Here is a 14761-nt window from a genome sequence, read left to right on the forward strand (position 1 = left end):
TAGATAGGGAGTTCCACCGTAGGGCTTAGTGGAACAGCGCCTGAGCGTCCAGCTTCTTGACTCCATGCCCATCTTGGACCTCGGTGGTTGGCCTCCACCTCACAGATTCCATCCCTGAGCCCAGGCCTTGGCCTCTCAGGTTGGGTTCAGGAGGCAACCAACTGTTGATACCTGGCATCCCATCCCACCGGGGACAAGCCCACCAGCCGAGCGAGCCCTAGAGGGCACCAGTGCGTGGGCGCTTCCCCTCATGCACGCGCGCATGCCCGTAGGCACTCGGGCCTGCACACAAGCGTACTCACACGCTCGCGCATGCAGAAACACACTCAAGCACGCGTGTACGCAAGCACGCGATCGGAGCCTACAGACTGACACGCAAGCAGGTGGACACCCAGACGCACATCCACACAAGTACGCACGCACAGCACACACACACACACACAATCATGCAAAAATGCACACACTCCCGAGCAGGCAGAGACAAAAGCAGGCAAAACCCCAGACACACGTGCGCACTCACAAGCATGCACGCACAACACACACACAAACACAAAGGCGCCTATTGTGGCCTACACGAACACACGTGCACCCACATGGGGCTTCTCACACAAGCACGCACATTGCACATTACACACAGGCAAGCAGGCACACAGGCACGCAGGTGGGCGCACACCCCATCCCCGGGAGTGGGTGGGTGGAGCCTGCTTGCTCTTAGACCGCATCCACCGGGTGCATTGCGTGGAGGGGGCGAGGCGATCTCTTCCTGAACACATACACAGTGTTGTGCTGTGCGGGGCTGCGATGCCAGGCGCACCTAGGCCCTTGGCCCTCGCCCTTCGCCCCTCGCCGCGGCTCCCAAGGGCATGCCGGTGGCCGTCCAGCTTCCACCCGTGACACCCACCCCGCGCAGCGAGTTAGTCTTAATTTCCTTCAGTGGTCCTGTCATTTCCTTCCCCACTCGGGTGTTTCCCCTCGTGGGTGGGTTTCCTGCGTGCCTGAGGGCTCTGAGCGGTGGGTGGATTTGGAACCTTGTGAGAGGTGCGCCGTCTTTCCGGGGTGCGGATTGTCCTGGTGGTGTCCTGCCTCGTCCGGGCTGGCCCTCGGCCCGCGGTCGCGAAGGCCAAAAGGGGCCGAAAGAGAAAAGGAAGACAAAAAGCCTACAGCACCCGGTATTCCCAGGCGGTCTCCCATCCAAGTACTAACCAGGCCCGACCCTGCTTAGCTTCCGAGATCAGACGAGATCGGGCGCGTTCAGGGTGGTATGGCCGTAGACGGAGGCGTGTGTCGCTGTCGTGCCCCAAGAGCCTGCTGCTGCTGCTGCTGCTGCTGCTGCTGCTGCTGCTGCTGCTGCTGCTGCTGCTGCTGCTGCTGCTGCTGCTGTAACACTGGCCTGCCTGCGCTCCTGCACGCCAGCCCGCCCCCACGCCCCCACGCCCTCCGGAGTCCGAGTCCGGAAGGACGGACGGACGGGCGGGCGGGCGGGCGGACGGACGATCCCCTCCCCGCCCGCCAGACAGCCTGCCAGCTAGGCCGCCCTCTGCCCCGACCCGGAGCCGGGCTCCAGGGCCAGCAGCAGTCGCCAGGCAGCCCTACCTACCGACCTTGTCTCCCGTTCCTCATCGGGCACCCTCACCGCGCCCCAACCGTGCCCCTGGCAGGTTTGTTGGCCCGCAAGCTGGCTCCTCCCTTGCCCGCCCTCAGCCTCCTTCGGTGGGGAATCCACGGGTGTCGGCTTTGACAGGGCCTCAGGGCTTTCCAGGGCAGGGGTCGGCTTTGGACCCCGACTCTCCCTCCACCTGGGGACTGTTGCCAGGTAGCCAGCCAGCTCCTTGCCTCTGTCGTCCCGCGGGCCACTGGTGGAAGCATGGGGGTTGGGTCCGGGGAGATGGGCGGCGCCCGGCAAGGGGTGATGGTGGGGCTGGGGTGAGACTGGGGTGGGGTGGCATGGGGTGGCATGAGGAGTTCGCGGGGGAGGTGCCCAGATAGGCTCAGGCAAAGCGGTTGGATCGCTTGGGGCATCCTTCCAGACAGGGGTAGACACTGTCTTGCTGGTGCCCTACCTACGGAGGTGCCTCGACGGGTCTGGTAGTGGCTAGGCGCTAGTCTCTCATCATTGGGGAACTGTAGTTTCCTCCTAATGCTCCTCCTCCTCCACCTCTTCTTCTACCTGCCCTTCCCTCCTGCTCCTGCTCCTGCTCCTGCTCCTCTTCCTCGGCTCCCCAGAGTAACCCCCTCCTCCTGGAGAATCTAGAAAGCCTGGGATTGGGTTAGAGAGACTGTGTGCCTGTGCCCGCCTGTGCTTTCTCGCCGTTCTGAGAAACCTTGGTTCTCTCTTTGGAACTTGGAATGCCAGCTCCCAAGATTCCAGTTCTGCCCCATGTCCACCCCCACCCCCAGTCCCACCCCTATCCCCTATCGCCAGCCAGCGGGGCCATCCAGTCCCCCATTGAAGGTGCCTCGTCGTGAAGTGGGCCGCACGCCCGCCCTGCGCGTCGGGGAGAAGAGAGAAAGGCAGGCTGTCCAGCGTGGAAGATGCTCCTGGGCCGACCGGTGGGGCCGAGGGAACTTGGAACTTGGAACTTGGGTCTTGGCGCTCTCTGCTCCTGGACGGTGGGGGCGGGGGCAGGTCCCGGCCGCAACTCTCTTGGGCTATGTATCCTTATTTCCACCGGGCCACCCGGCATCCCCCACCATCAAGGAAGACTCAAGAAGGCAAGTCTGTTCCTTCTGCACCCACCTCTGGGGCTGAGCAGGACCTTCCTGAGCCTGGACTGTTATAAGGATGCTGTCGGCTGGCATCTGAAATCCACCGCACAGCTCAGCACAGCACAGACCTCTCTCTCTCGGCTTGGCTCTGGGTAGATAGATAGATAGATAGATAGATAGATAGATAGATAGATAGATAGGGAGTTCCACCGTAGGGCTTAGTGGAACAGCGCCTGAGCGTCCAGCTTCTTGACTCCATGCCCATCTTGGACCTCGGTGGTTGGCCTCCACCTCACAGATTCCATCCCTGAGCCCAGGCCTTGGCCTCTCAGGTTGGGTTCAGGAGGCAACCAACTGTTGATACCTGGCATCCCATCCCACCGGGGACAAGCCCACCAGCCGAGCGAGCCCTAGAGGGCACCAGTGCGTGGGCGCTTCCCCTCATGCACGCGCGCATGCCCGTAGGCACTCGGGCCTGCACACAAGCGTACTCACACGCTCGCGCATGCAGAAACACACTCAAGCACGCGTGTACGCAAGCACGCGATCGGAGCCTACAGACTGACACGCAAGCAGGTGGACACCCAGACGCACATCCACACAAGTACGCACGCACAGCACACACACACACACACAATCATGCAAAAATGCACACACTCCCGAGCAGGCAGAGACAAAAGCAGGCAAAACCCCAGACACACGTGCGCACTCACAAGCATGCACGCACAACACACACACAAACACAAAGGCGCCTATTGTGGCCTACACGAACACACGTGCACCCACATGGGGCTTCTCACACAAGCACGCACATTGCACATTACACACAGGCAAGCAGGCACACAGGCACGCAGGTGGGCGCACACCCCATCCCCGGGAGTGGGTGGGTGGAGCCTGCTTGCTCTTAGACCGCATCCACCGGGTGCATTGCGTGGAGGGGGCGAGGCGATCTCTTCCTGAACACATACACAGTGTTGTGCTGTGCGGGGCTGCGATGCCAGGCGCACCTAGGCCCTTGGCCCTCGCCCTTCGCCCCTCGCCGCGGCTCCCAAGGGCATGCCGGTGGCCGTCCAGCTTCCACCCGTGACACCCACCCCGCGCAGCGAGTTAGTCTTAATTTCCTTCAGTGGTCCTGTCATTTCCTTCCCCACTCGGGTGTTTCCCCTCGTGGGTGGGTTTCCTGCGTGCCTGAGGGCTCTGAGCGGTGGGTGGATTTGGAACCTTGTGAGAGGTGCGCCGTCTTTCCGGGGTGCGGATTGTCCTGGTGGTGTCCTGCCTGGTCCGGGCTGGCCCTCGGCCCGCGGTCGCGAAGGCCAAAAGGGGCCGAAAGAGAAAAGGAAGACAAAAAGCCTACAGCACCCGGTATTCCCAGGCGGTCTCCCATCCAAGTACTAACCAGGCCCGACCCTGCTTAGCTTCCGAGATCAGACGAGATCGGGCGCGTTCAGGGTGGTATGGCCGTAGACGGAGGCGTGTGTCGCTGTCGTGCCCCAAGAGCCTGCTGCTGCTGCTGCTGCTGCTGCTGCTGCTGCTGCTGCTGCTGCTGCTGCTGCTGCTGCTGCTGCTGTAACACTGGCCTGCCTGCGCTCCTGCACGCCAGCCCGCCCCCACGCCCCCACGCCCTCCGGAGTCCGAGTCCGGAAGGACGGACGGACGGGCGGGCGGGCGGGCGGACGGACGATCCCCTCCCCGCCCGCCAGACAGCCTGCCAGCTAGGCCGCCCTCTGCCCCGACCCGGAGCCGGGCTCCAGGGCCAGCAGCAGTCGCCAGGCAGCCCTACCTACCGACCTTGTCTCCCGTTCCTCATCGGGCACCCTCACCGCGCCCCAACCGTGCCCCTGGCAGGTTTGTTGGCCCGCAAGCTGGCTCCTCCCTTGCCCGCCCTCAGCCTCCTTCGGTGGGGAATCCACGGGTGTCGGCTTTGACAGGGCCTCAGGGCTTTCCAGGGCAGGGGTCGGCTTTGGACCCCGACTCTCCCTCCACCTGGGGACTGTTGCCAGGTAGCCAGCCAGCTCCTTGCCTCTGTCGTCCCGCGGGCCACTGGTGGAAGCATGGGGGTTGGGTCCGGGGAGATGGGCGGCGCCCGGCAAGGGGTGATGGTGGGGCTGGGGTGAGACTGGGGTGGGGTGGCATGGGGTGGCATGAGGAGTTCGCGGGGGAGGTGCCCAGATAGGCTCAGGCAAAGCGGTTGGATCGCTTGGGGCATCCTTCCAGACAGGGGTAGACACTGTCTTGCTGGTGCCCTACCTACGGAGGTGCCTCGACGGGTCTGGTAGTGGCTAGGCGCTAGTCTCTCATCATTGGGGAACTGTAGTTTCCTCCTAATGCTCCTCCTCCTCCACCTCTTCTTCTACCTGCCCTTCCCTCCTGCTCCTGCTCCTGCTCCTGCTCCTCTTCCTCGGCTCCCCAGAGTAACCCCCTCCTCCTGGAGAATCTAGAAAGCCTGGGATTGGGTTAGAGAGACTGTGTGCCTGTGCCCGCCTGTGCTTTCTCGCCGTTCTGAGAAACCTTGGTTCTCTCTTTGGAACTTGGAATGCCAGCTCCCAAGATTCCAGTTCTGCCCCATGTCCACCCCCACCCCCAGTCCCACCCCTATCCCCTATCGCCAGCCAGCGGGGCCATCCAGTCCCCCATTGAAGGTGCCTCGTCGTGAAGTGGGCCGCACGCCCGCCCTGCGCGTCGGGGAGAAGAGAGAAAGGCAGGCTGTCCAGCGTGGAAGATGCTCCTGGGCCGACCGGTGGGGCCGAGGGAACTTGGAACTTGGAACTTGGGTCTTGGCGCTCTCTGCTCCTGGACGGTGGGGGCGGGGGCAGGTCCCGGCCGCAACTCTCTTGGGCTATGTATCCTTATTTCCACCGGGCCACCCGGCATCCCCCACCATCAAGGAAGACTCAAGAAGGCAAGTCTGTTCCTTCTGCACCCACCTCTGGGGCTGAGCAGGACCTTCCTGAGCCTGGACTGTTATAAGGATGCTGTCGGCTGGCATCTGAAATCCACCGCACAGCTCAGCACAGCACAGACCTCTCTCTCTCGGCTTGGCTCTGGGTAGATAGATAGATAGATAGATAGATAGATAGATAGATAGATAGATAGATAGATAGATAGGGAGTTCCACCGTAGGGCTTAGTGGAACAGCGCCTGAGCGTCCAGCTTCTTGACTCCATGCCCATCTTGGACCTCGGTGGTTGGCCTCCACCTCACAGATTCCATCCCTGAGCCCAGGCCTTGGCCTCTCAGGTTGGGTTCAGGAGGCAACCAACTGTTGATACCTGGCATCCCATCCCACCGGGGACAAGCCCACCAGCCGAGCGAGCCCTAGAGGGCACCAGTGCGTGGGCGCTTCCCCTCATGCACGCGCGCATGCCCGTAGGCACTCGGGCCTGCACACAAGCGTACTCACACGCTCGCGCATGCAGAAACACACTCAAGCACGCGTGTACGCAAGCACGCGATCGGAGCCTACAGACTGACACGCAAGCAGGTGGACACCCAGACGCACATCCACACAAGTACGCACGCACAGCACACACACACACACACAATCATGCAAAAATGCACACACTCCCGAGCAGGCAGAGACAAAAGCAGGCAAAACCCCAGACACACGTGCGCACTCACAAGCATGCACGCACAACACACACACAAACACAAAGGCGCCTATTGTGGCCTACACGAACACACGTGCACCCACATGGGGCTTCTCACACAAGCACGCACATTGCACATTACACACAGGCAAGCAGGCACACAGGCACGCAGGTGGGCGCACACCCCATCCCCGGGAGTGGGTGGGTGGAGCCTGCTTGCTCTTAGACCGCATCCACCGGGTGCATTGCGTGGAGGGGGCGAGGCGATCTCTTCCTGAACACATACACAGTGTTGTGCTGTGCGGGGCTGCGATGCCAGGCGCACCTAGGCCCTTGGCCCTCGCCCTTCGCCCCTCGCCGCGGCTCCCAAGGGCATGCCGGTGGCCGTCCAGCTTCCACCCGTGACACCCACCCCGCGCAGCGAGTTAGTCTTAATTTCCTTCAGTGGTCCTGTCATTTCCTTCCCCACTCGGGTGTTTCCCCTCGTGGGTGGGTTTCCTGCGTGCCTGAGGGCTCTGAGCGGTGGGTGGATTTGGAACCTTGTGAGAGGTGCGCCGTCTTTCCGGGGTGCGGATTGTCCTGGTGGTGTCCTGCCTCGTCCGGGCTGGCCCTCGGCCCGCGGTCGCGAAGGCCAAAAGGGGCCGAAAGAGAAAAGGAAGACAAAAAGCCTACAGCACCCGGTATTCCCAGGCGGTCTCCCATCCAAGTACTAACCAGGCCCGACCCTGCTTAGCTTCCGAGATCAGACGAGATCGGGCGCGTTCAGGGTGGTATGGCCGTAGACGGAGGCGTGTGTCGCTGTCGTGCCCCAAGAGCCTGCTGCTGCTGCTGCTGCTGCTGCTGCTGCTGCTGCTGCTGCTGCTGCTGCTGCTGCTGTAACACTGGCCTGCCTGCGCTCCTGCACGCCAGCCCGCCCCCACGCCCCCACGCCCTCCGGAGTCCGAGTCCGGAAGGACGGACGGACGGGCGGGCGGGCGGGCGGACGGACGATCCCCTCCCCGCCCGCCAGACAGCCTGCCAGCTAGGCCGCCCTCTGCCCCGACCCGGAGCCGGGCTCCAGGGCCAGCAGCAGTCGCCAGGCAGCCCTACCTACCGACCTTGTCTCCCGTTCCTCATCGGGCACCCTCACCGCGCCCCAACCGTGCCCCTGGCAGGTTTGTTGGCCCGCAAGCTGGCTCCTCCCTTGCCCGCCCTCAGCCTCCTTCGGTGGGGAATCCACGGGTGTCGGCTTTGACAGGGCCTCAGGGCTTTCCAGGGCAGGGGTCGGCTTTGGACCCCGACTCTCCCTCCACCTGGGGACTGTTGCCAGGTAGCCAGCCAGCTCCTTGCCTCTGTCGTCCCGCGGGCCACTGGTGGAAGCATGGGGGTTGGGTCCGGGGAGATGGGCGGCGCCCGGCAAGGGGTGATGGTGGGGCTGGGGTGAGACTGGGGTGGGGTGGCATGGGGTGGCATGAGGAGTTCGCGGGGGAGGTGCCCAGATAGGCTCAGGCAAAGCGGTTGGATCGCTTGGGGCATCCTTCCAGACAGGGGTAGACACTGTCTTGCTGGTGCCCTACCTACGGAGGTGCCTCGACGGGTCTGGTAGTGGCTAGGCGCTAGTCTCTCATCATTGGGGAACTGTAGTTTCCTCCTAATGCTCCTCCTCCTCCACCTCTTCTTCTACCTGCCCTTCCCTCCTGCTCCTGCTCCTGCTCCTGCTCCTCTTCCTCGGCTCCCCAGAGTAACCCCCTCCTCCTGGAGAATCTAGAAAGCCTGGGATTGGGTTAGAGAGACTGTGTGCCTGTGCCCGCCTGTGCTTTCTCGCCGTTCTGAGAAACCTTGGTTCTCTCTTTGGAACTTGGAATGCCAGCTCCCAAGATTCCAGTTCTGCCCCATGTCCACCCCCACCCCCAGTCCCACCCCTATCCCCTATCGCCAGCCAGCGGGGCCATCCAGTCCCCCATTGAAGGTGCCTCGTCGTGAAGTGGGCCGCACGCCCGCCCTGCGCGTCGGGGAGAAGAGAGAAAGGCAGGCTGTCCAGCGTGGAAGATGCTCCTGGGCCGACCGGTGGGGCCGAGGGAACTTGGAACTTGGAACTTGGGTCTTGGCGCTCTCTGCTCCTGGACGGTGGGGGCGGGGGCAGGTCCCGGCCGCAACTCTCTTGGGCTATGTATCCTTATTTCCACCGGGCCACCCGGCATCCCCCACCATCAAGGAAGACTCAAGAAGGCAAGTCTGTTCCTTCTGCACCCACCTCTGGGGCTGAGCAGGACCTTCCTGAGCCTGGACTGTTATAAGGATGCTGTCGGCTGGCATCTGAAATCCACCGCACAGCTCAGCACAGCACAGACCTCTCTCTCTCGGCTTGGCTCTGGGTAGATAGATAGATAGATAGATAGATAGATAGATAGATAGATAGATAGGGAGTTCCACCGTAGGGCTTAGTGGAACAGCGCCTGAGCGTCCAGCTTCTTGACTCCATGCCCATCTTGGACCTCGGTGGTTGGCCTCCACCTCACAGATTCCATCCCTGAGCCCAGGCCTTGGCCTCTCAGGTTGGGTTCAGGAGGCAACCAACTGTTGATACCTGGCATCCCATCCCACCGGGGACAAGCCCACCAGCCGAGCGAGCCCTAGAGGGCACCAGTGCGTGGGCGCTTCCCCTCATGCACGCGCGCATGCCCGTAGGCACTCGGGCCTGCACACAAGCGTACTCACACGCTCGCGCATGCAGAAACACACTCAAGCACGCGTGTACGCAAGCACGCGATCGGAGCCTACAGACTGACACGCAAGCAGGTGGACACCCAGACGCACATCCACACAAGTACGCACGCACAGCACACACACACACACACAATCATGCAAAAATGCACACACTCCCGAGCAGGCAGAGACAAAAGCAGGCAAAACCCCAGACACACGTGCGCACTCACAAGCATGCACGCACAACACACACACAAACACAAAGGCGCCTATTGTGGCCTACACGAACACACGTGCACCCACATGGGGCTTCTCACACAAGCACGCACATTGCACATTACACACAGGCAAGCAGGCACACAGGCACGCAGGTGGGCGCACACCCCATCCCCGGGAGTGGGTGGGTGGAGCCTGCTTGCTCTTAGACCGCATCCACCGGGTGCATTGCGTGGAGGGGGCGAGGCGATCTCTTCCTGAACACATACACAGTGTTGTGCTGTGCGGGGCTGCGATGCCAGGCGCACCTAGGCCCTTGGCCCTCGCCCTTCGCCCCTCGCCGCGGCTCCCAAGGGCATGCCGGTGGCCGTCCAGCTTCCACCCGTGACACCCACCCCGCGCAGCGAGTTAGTCTTAATTTCCTTCAGTGGTCCTGTCATTTCCTTCCCCACTCGGGTGTTTCCCCTCGTGGGTGGGTTTCCTGCGTGCCTGAGGGCTCTGAGCGGTGGGTGGATTTGGAACCTTGTGAGAGGTGCGCCGTCTTTCCGGGGTGCGGATTGTCCTGGTGGTGTCCTGCCTGGTCCGGGCTGGCCCTCGGCCCGCGGTCGCGAAGGCCAAAAGGGGCCGAAAGAGAAAAGGAAGACAAAAAGCCTACAGCACCCGGTATTCCCAGGCGGTCTCCCATCCAAGTACTAACCAGGCCCGACCCTGCTTAGCTTCCGAGATCAGACGAGATCGGGCGCGTTCAGGGTGGTATGGCCGTAGACGGAGGCGTGTGTCGCTGTCGTGCCCCAAGAGCCTGCTGCTGCTGCTGCTGCTGCTGCTGCTGCTGCTGCTGCTGCTGCTGCTGCTGCTGCTGCTGCTGTAACACTGGCCTGCCTGCGCTCCTGCACGCCAGCCCGCCCCCACGCCCCCACGCCCTCCGGAGTCCGAGTCCGGAAGGACGGACGGACGGACGGACGGACGGACGGACGGACGGGCGGGCGGGCGGGCGGGCGGACGGACGATCCCCTCCCCGCCCGCCAGACAGCCTGCCAGCTAGGCCGCCCTCTGCCCCGACCCGGAGCCGGGCTCCAGGGCCAGCAGCAGTCGCCAGGCAGCCCTACCTACCGACCTTGTCTCCCGTTCCTCATCGGGCACCCTCACCGCGCCCCAACCGTGCCCCTGGCAGGTTTGTTGGCCCGCAAGCTGGCTCCTCCCTTGCCCGCCCTCAGCCTCCTTCGGTGGGGAATCCACGGGTGTCGGCTTTGACAGGGCCTCAGGGCTTTCCAGGGCAGGGGTCGGCTTTGGACCCCGACTCTCCCTCCACCTGGGGACTGTTGCCAGGTAGCCAGCCAGCTCCTTGCCTCTGTCGTCCCGCGGGCCACTGGTGGAAGCATGGGGGTTGGGTCCGGGGAGATGGGCGGCGCCCGGCAAGGGGTGATGGTGGGGCTGGGGTGAGACTGGGGTGGGGTGGCATGGGGTGGCATGAGGAGTTCGCGGGGGAGGTGCCCAGATAGGCTCAGGCAAAGCGGTTGGATCGCTTGGGGCATCCTTCCAGACAGGGGTAGACACTGTCTTGCTGGTGCCCTACCTACGGAGGTGCCTCGACGGGTCTGGTAGTGGCTAGGCGCTAGTCTCTCATCATTGGGGAACTGTAGTTTCCTCCTAATGCTCCTCCTCCTCCACCTCTTCTTCTACCTGCCCTTCCCTCCTGCTCCTGCTCCTGCTCCTGCTCCTCTTCCTCGGCTCCCCAGAGTAACCCCCTCCTCCTGGAGAATCTAGAAAGCCTGGGATTGGGTTAGAGAGACTGTGTGCCTGTGCCCGCCTGTGCTTTCTCGCCGTTCTGAGAAACCTTGGTTCTCTCTTTGGAACTTGGAATGCCAGCTCCCAAGATTCCAGTTCTGCCCCATGTCCACCCCCACCCCCAGTCCCACCCCTATCCCCTATCGCCAGCCAGCGGGGCCATCCAGTCCCCCATTGAAGGTGCCTCGTCGTGAAGTGGGCCGCACGCCCGCCCTGCGCGTCGGGGAGAAGAGAGAAAGGCAGGCTGTCCAGCGTGGAAGATGCTCCTGGGCCGACCGGTGGGGCCGAGGGAACTTGGAACTTGGAACTTGGGTCTTGGCGCTCTCTGCTCCTGGACGGTGGGGGCGGGGGCAGGTCCCGGCCGCAACTCTCTTGGGCTATGTATCCTTATTTCCACCGGGCCACCCGGCATCCCCCACCATCAAGGAAGACTCAAGAAGGCAAGTCTGTTCCTTCTGCACCCACCTCTGGGGCTGAGCAGGACCTTCCTGAGCCTGGACTGTTATAAGGATGCTGTCGGCTGGCATCTGAAATCCACCGCACAGCTCAGCACAGCACAGACCTCTCTCTCTCGGCTTGGCTCTGGGTAGATAGATAGATAGATAGATAGATAGATAGATAGATAGATAGGGAGTTCCACCGTAGGGCTTAGTGGAACAGCGCCTGAGCGTCCAGCTTCTTGACTCCATGCCCATCTTGGACCTCGGTGGTTGGCCTCCACCTCACAGATTCCATCCCTGAGCCCAGGCCTTGGCCTCTCAGGTTGGGTTCAGGAGGCAACCAACTGTTGATACCTGGCATCCCATCCCACCGGGGACAAGCCCACCAGCCGAGCGAGCCCTAGAGGGCACCAGTGCGTGGGCGCTTCCCCTCATGCACGCGCGCATGCCCGTAGGCACTCGGGCCTGCACACAAGCGTACTCACACGCTCGCGCATGCAGAAACACACTCAAGCACGCGTGTACGCAAGCACGCGATCGGAGCCTACAGACTGACACGCAAGCAGGTGGACACCCAGACGCACATCCACACAAGTACGCACGCACAGCACACACACACACACACAATCATGCAAAAATGCACACACTCCCGAGCAGGCAGAGACAAAAGCAGGCAAAACCCCAGACACACGTGCGCACTCACAAGCATGCACGCACAACACACACACAAACACAAAGGCGCCTATTGTGGCCTACACGAACACACGTGTACCCACATGGGGCTTCTCACACAAGCACGCACATTGCACATTACACACAGGCAAGCAGGCACACAGGCACGCAGGTGGGCGCACACCCCATCCCCGGGAGTGGGTGGGTGGAGCCTGCTTGCTCTTAGACCGCATCCACCGGGTGCATTGCGTGGAGGGGGCGAGGCGATCTCTTCCTGAACACATACACAGTGTTGTGCTGTGCGGGGCTGCGATGCCAGGCGCACCTAGGCCCTTGGCCCTCGCCCTTCGCCCCTCGCCGCGGCTCCCAAGGGCATGCCGGTGGCCGTCCAGCTTCCACCCGTGACACCCACCCCGCGCAGCGAGTTAGTCTTAATTTCCTTCAGTGGTCCTGTCATTTCCTTCCCCACTCGGGTGTTTCCCCTCGTGGGTGGGTTTCCTGCGTGCCTGAGGGCTCTGAGCGGTGGGTGGATTTGGAACCTTGTGAGAGGTGCGCCGTCTTTCCGGGGTGCGGATTGTCCTGGTGGTGTCCTGCCTGGTCCGGGCTGGCCCTCGGCCCGCGGTCGCGAAGGCCAAAAGGGGCCGAAAGAGAAAAGGAAGACAAAAAGCCTACAGCACCCGGTATTCCCAGGCGGTCTCCCATCCAAGTACTAACCAGGCCCGACCCTGCTTAGCTTCCGAGATCAGACGAGATCGGGCGCGTTCAGGGTGGTATGGCCGTAGACGGAGGCGTGTGTCGCTGTCGTGCCCCAAGAGCCTGCTGCTGCTGCTGCTGCTGCTGCTGCTGCTGCTGCTGCTGCTGCTGCTGCTGCTGCTGCTGCTGTAACACTGGCCTGCCTGCGCTCCTGCACGCCAGCCCGCCCCCACGCCCCCACGCCCTCCGGAGTCCGAGTCCGGAAGGACGGACGGACGGGCGGGCGGGCGGGCGGACGGACGATCCCCTCCCCGCCCGCCAGACAGCCTGCCAGCTAGGCCGCCCTCTGCCCCGACCCGGAGCCGGGCTCCAGGGCCAGCAGCAGTCGCCAGGCAGCCCTACCTACCGACCTTGTCTCCCGTTCCTCATCGGGCACCCTCACCGCGCCCCAACCGTGCCCCTGGCAGGTTTGTTGGCCCGCAAGCTGGCTCCTCCCTTGCCCGCCCTCAGCCTCCTTCGGTGGGGAATCCACGGGTGTCGGCTTTGACAGGGCCTCAGGGCTTTCCAGGGCAGGGGTCGGCTTTGGACCCCGACTCTCCCTCCACCTGGGGACTGTTGCCAGGTAGCCAGCCAGCTCCTTGCCTCTGTCGTCCCGCGGGCCACTGGTGGAAGCATGGGGGTTGGGTCCGGGGAGATGGGCGGCGCCCGGCAAGGGGTGATGGTGGGGCTGGGGTGAGACTGGGGTGGGGTGGCATGGGGTGGCATGAGGAGTTCGCGGGGGAGGTGCCCAGATAGGCTCAGGCAAAGCGGTTGGATCGCTTGGGGCATCCTTCCAGACAGGGGTAGACACTGTCTTGCTGGTGCCCTACCTACGGAGGTGCCTCGACGGGTCTGGTAGTGGCTAGGCGCTAGTCTCTCATCATTGGGGAACTGTAGTTTCCTCCTAATGCTCCTCCTCCTCCACCTCTTCTTCTACCTGCCCTTCCCTCCTGCTCCTGCTCCTGCTCCTGCTCCTCTTCCTCGGCTCCCCAGAGTAACCCCCTCCTCCTGGAGAATCTAGAAAGCCTGGGATTGGGTTAGAGAGACTGTGTGCCTGTGCCCGCCTGTGCTTTCTCGCCGTTCTGAGAAACCTTGGTTCTCTCTTTGGAACTTGGAATGCCAGCTCCCAAGATTCCAGTTCTGCCCCATGTCCACCCCCACCCCCAGTCCCACCCCTATCCCCTATCGCCAGCCAGCGGGGCCATCCAGTCCCCCATTGAAGGTGCCTCGTCGTGAAGTGGGCCGCACGCCCGCCCTGCGCGTCGGGGAGAAGAGAGAAAGGCAGGCTGTCCAGCGTGGAAGATGCTCCTGGGCCGACCGGTGGGGCCGAGGGAACTTGGAACTTGGAACTTGGGTCTTGGCGCTCTCTGCTCCTGGACGGTGGGGGCGGGGGCAGGTCCCGGCCGCAACTCTCTTGGGCTATGTATCCTTATTTCCACCGGGCCACCCGGCATCCCCCACCATCAAGGAAGACTCAAGAAGGCAAGTCTGTTCCTTCTGCACCCACCTCTGGGGCTGAGCAGGACCTTCCTGAGCCTGGACTGTTATAAGGATGCTGTCGGCTGGCATCTGAAATCCACCGCACAGCTCAGCACAGCACAGACCTCTCTCTCTCGGCTTGGCTCTGGGTAGATAGATAGATAGATAGATAGATAGATAGATAGATAGATAGATAGGGAGTTCCACCGTAGGGCTTAGTGGAACAGCGCCTGAGCGTCCAGCTTCTTGACTCCATGCCCATCTTGGACCTCGGTGGTTGGCCTCCACCTCACAGATTCCATCCCTGAGCCCAGGCCTTGGCCTCTCAGGTTGGGTTCAGAAGGCAACCAACTGTTGATACCTGGCATCCCATCCCACCGGGGACAAGCCCACCAGCCGAGCGAGCCCTAGAGGGCACCAGTGCGTGGGCGCTTCCCCTCATGCACGCGCGCATGCCCG

At 62.8% G+C, this 14761-nt stretch overlaps 5 non-coding genes across 5 annotated transcripts; all 5 read right to left on the minus strand.

Annotated features, from left to right (window-relative positions):
* Nucleotides 1-1154: 1154 nt before the first annotated feature.
* On the minus strand, nucleotides 1155-1273 carry LOC142853197 (5S ribosomal RNA). Its single transcript, XR_012911122.1, has one exon. It is a non-coding gene; the product is annotated as a 5S ribosomal RNA (ribosomal RNA).
* A 2780-nt stretch (nucleotides 1274-4053) lies between these two features.
* LOC142853208 (5S ribosomal RNA) lies at nucleotides 4054-4172 on the minus strand. Its single transcript, XR_012911129.1, has one exon. It is a non-coding gene; the product is annotated as a 5S ribosomal RNA (ribosomal RNA).
* Nucleotides 4173-6958: 2786 nt separating this feature from the next.
* LOC142853220 (5S ribosomal RNA) lies at nucleotides 6959-7077 on the minus strand. Its single transcript, XR_012911138.1, has one exon. It is a non-coding gene; the product is annotated as a 5S ribosomal RNA (ribosomal RNA).
* A 2765-nt stretch (nucleotides 7078-9842) lies between these two features.
* Nucleotides 9843-9961, minus strand: LOC142853231 (5S ribosomal RNA). The gene has a single exon (XR_012911149.1). It is a non-coding gene; the product is annotated as a 5S ribosomal RNA (ribosomal RNA).
* Nucleotides 9962-12756: 2795 nt separating this feature from the next.
* Nucleotides 12757-12875, minus strand: LOC142853242 (5S ribosomal RNA). Its single transcript, XR_012911160.1, has one exon. It is a non-coding gene; the product is annotated as a 5S ribosomal RNA (ribosomal RNA).
* Between the last annotated feature and the right edge of the window lie 1886 nt (nucleotides 12876-14761).

Source organism: Microtus pennsylvanicus, chromosome 6 (assembly GCF_037038515.1).
Source record: "Microtus pennsylvanicus isolate mMicPen1 chromosome 6, mMicPen1.hap1, whole genome shotgun sequence".
NCBI lineage: Eukaryota > Metazoa > Chordata > Mammalia > Rodentia > Cricetidae > Microtus > Microtus pennsylvanicus.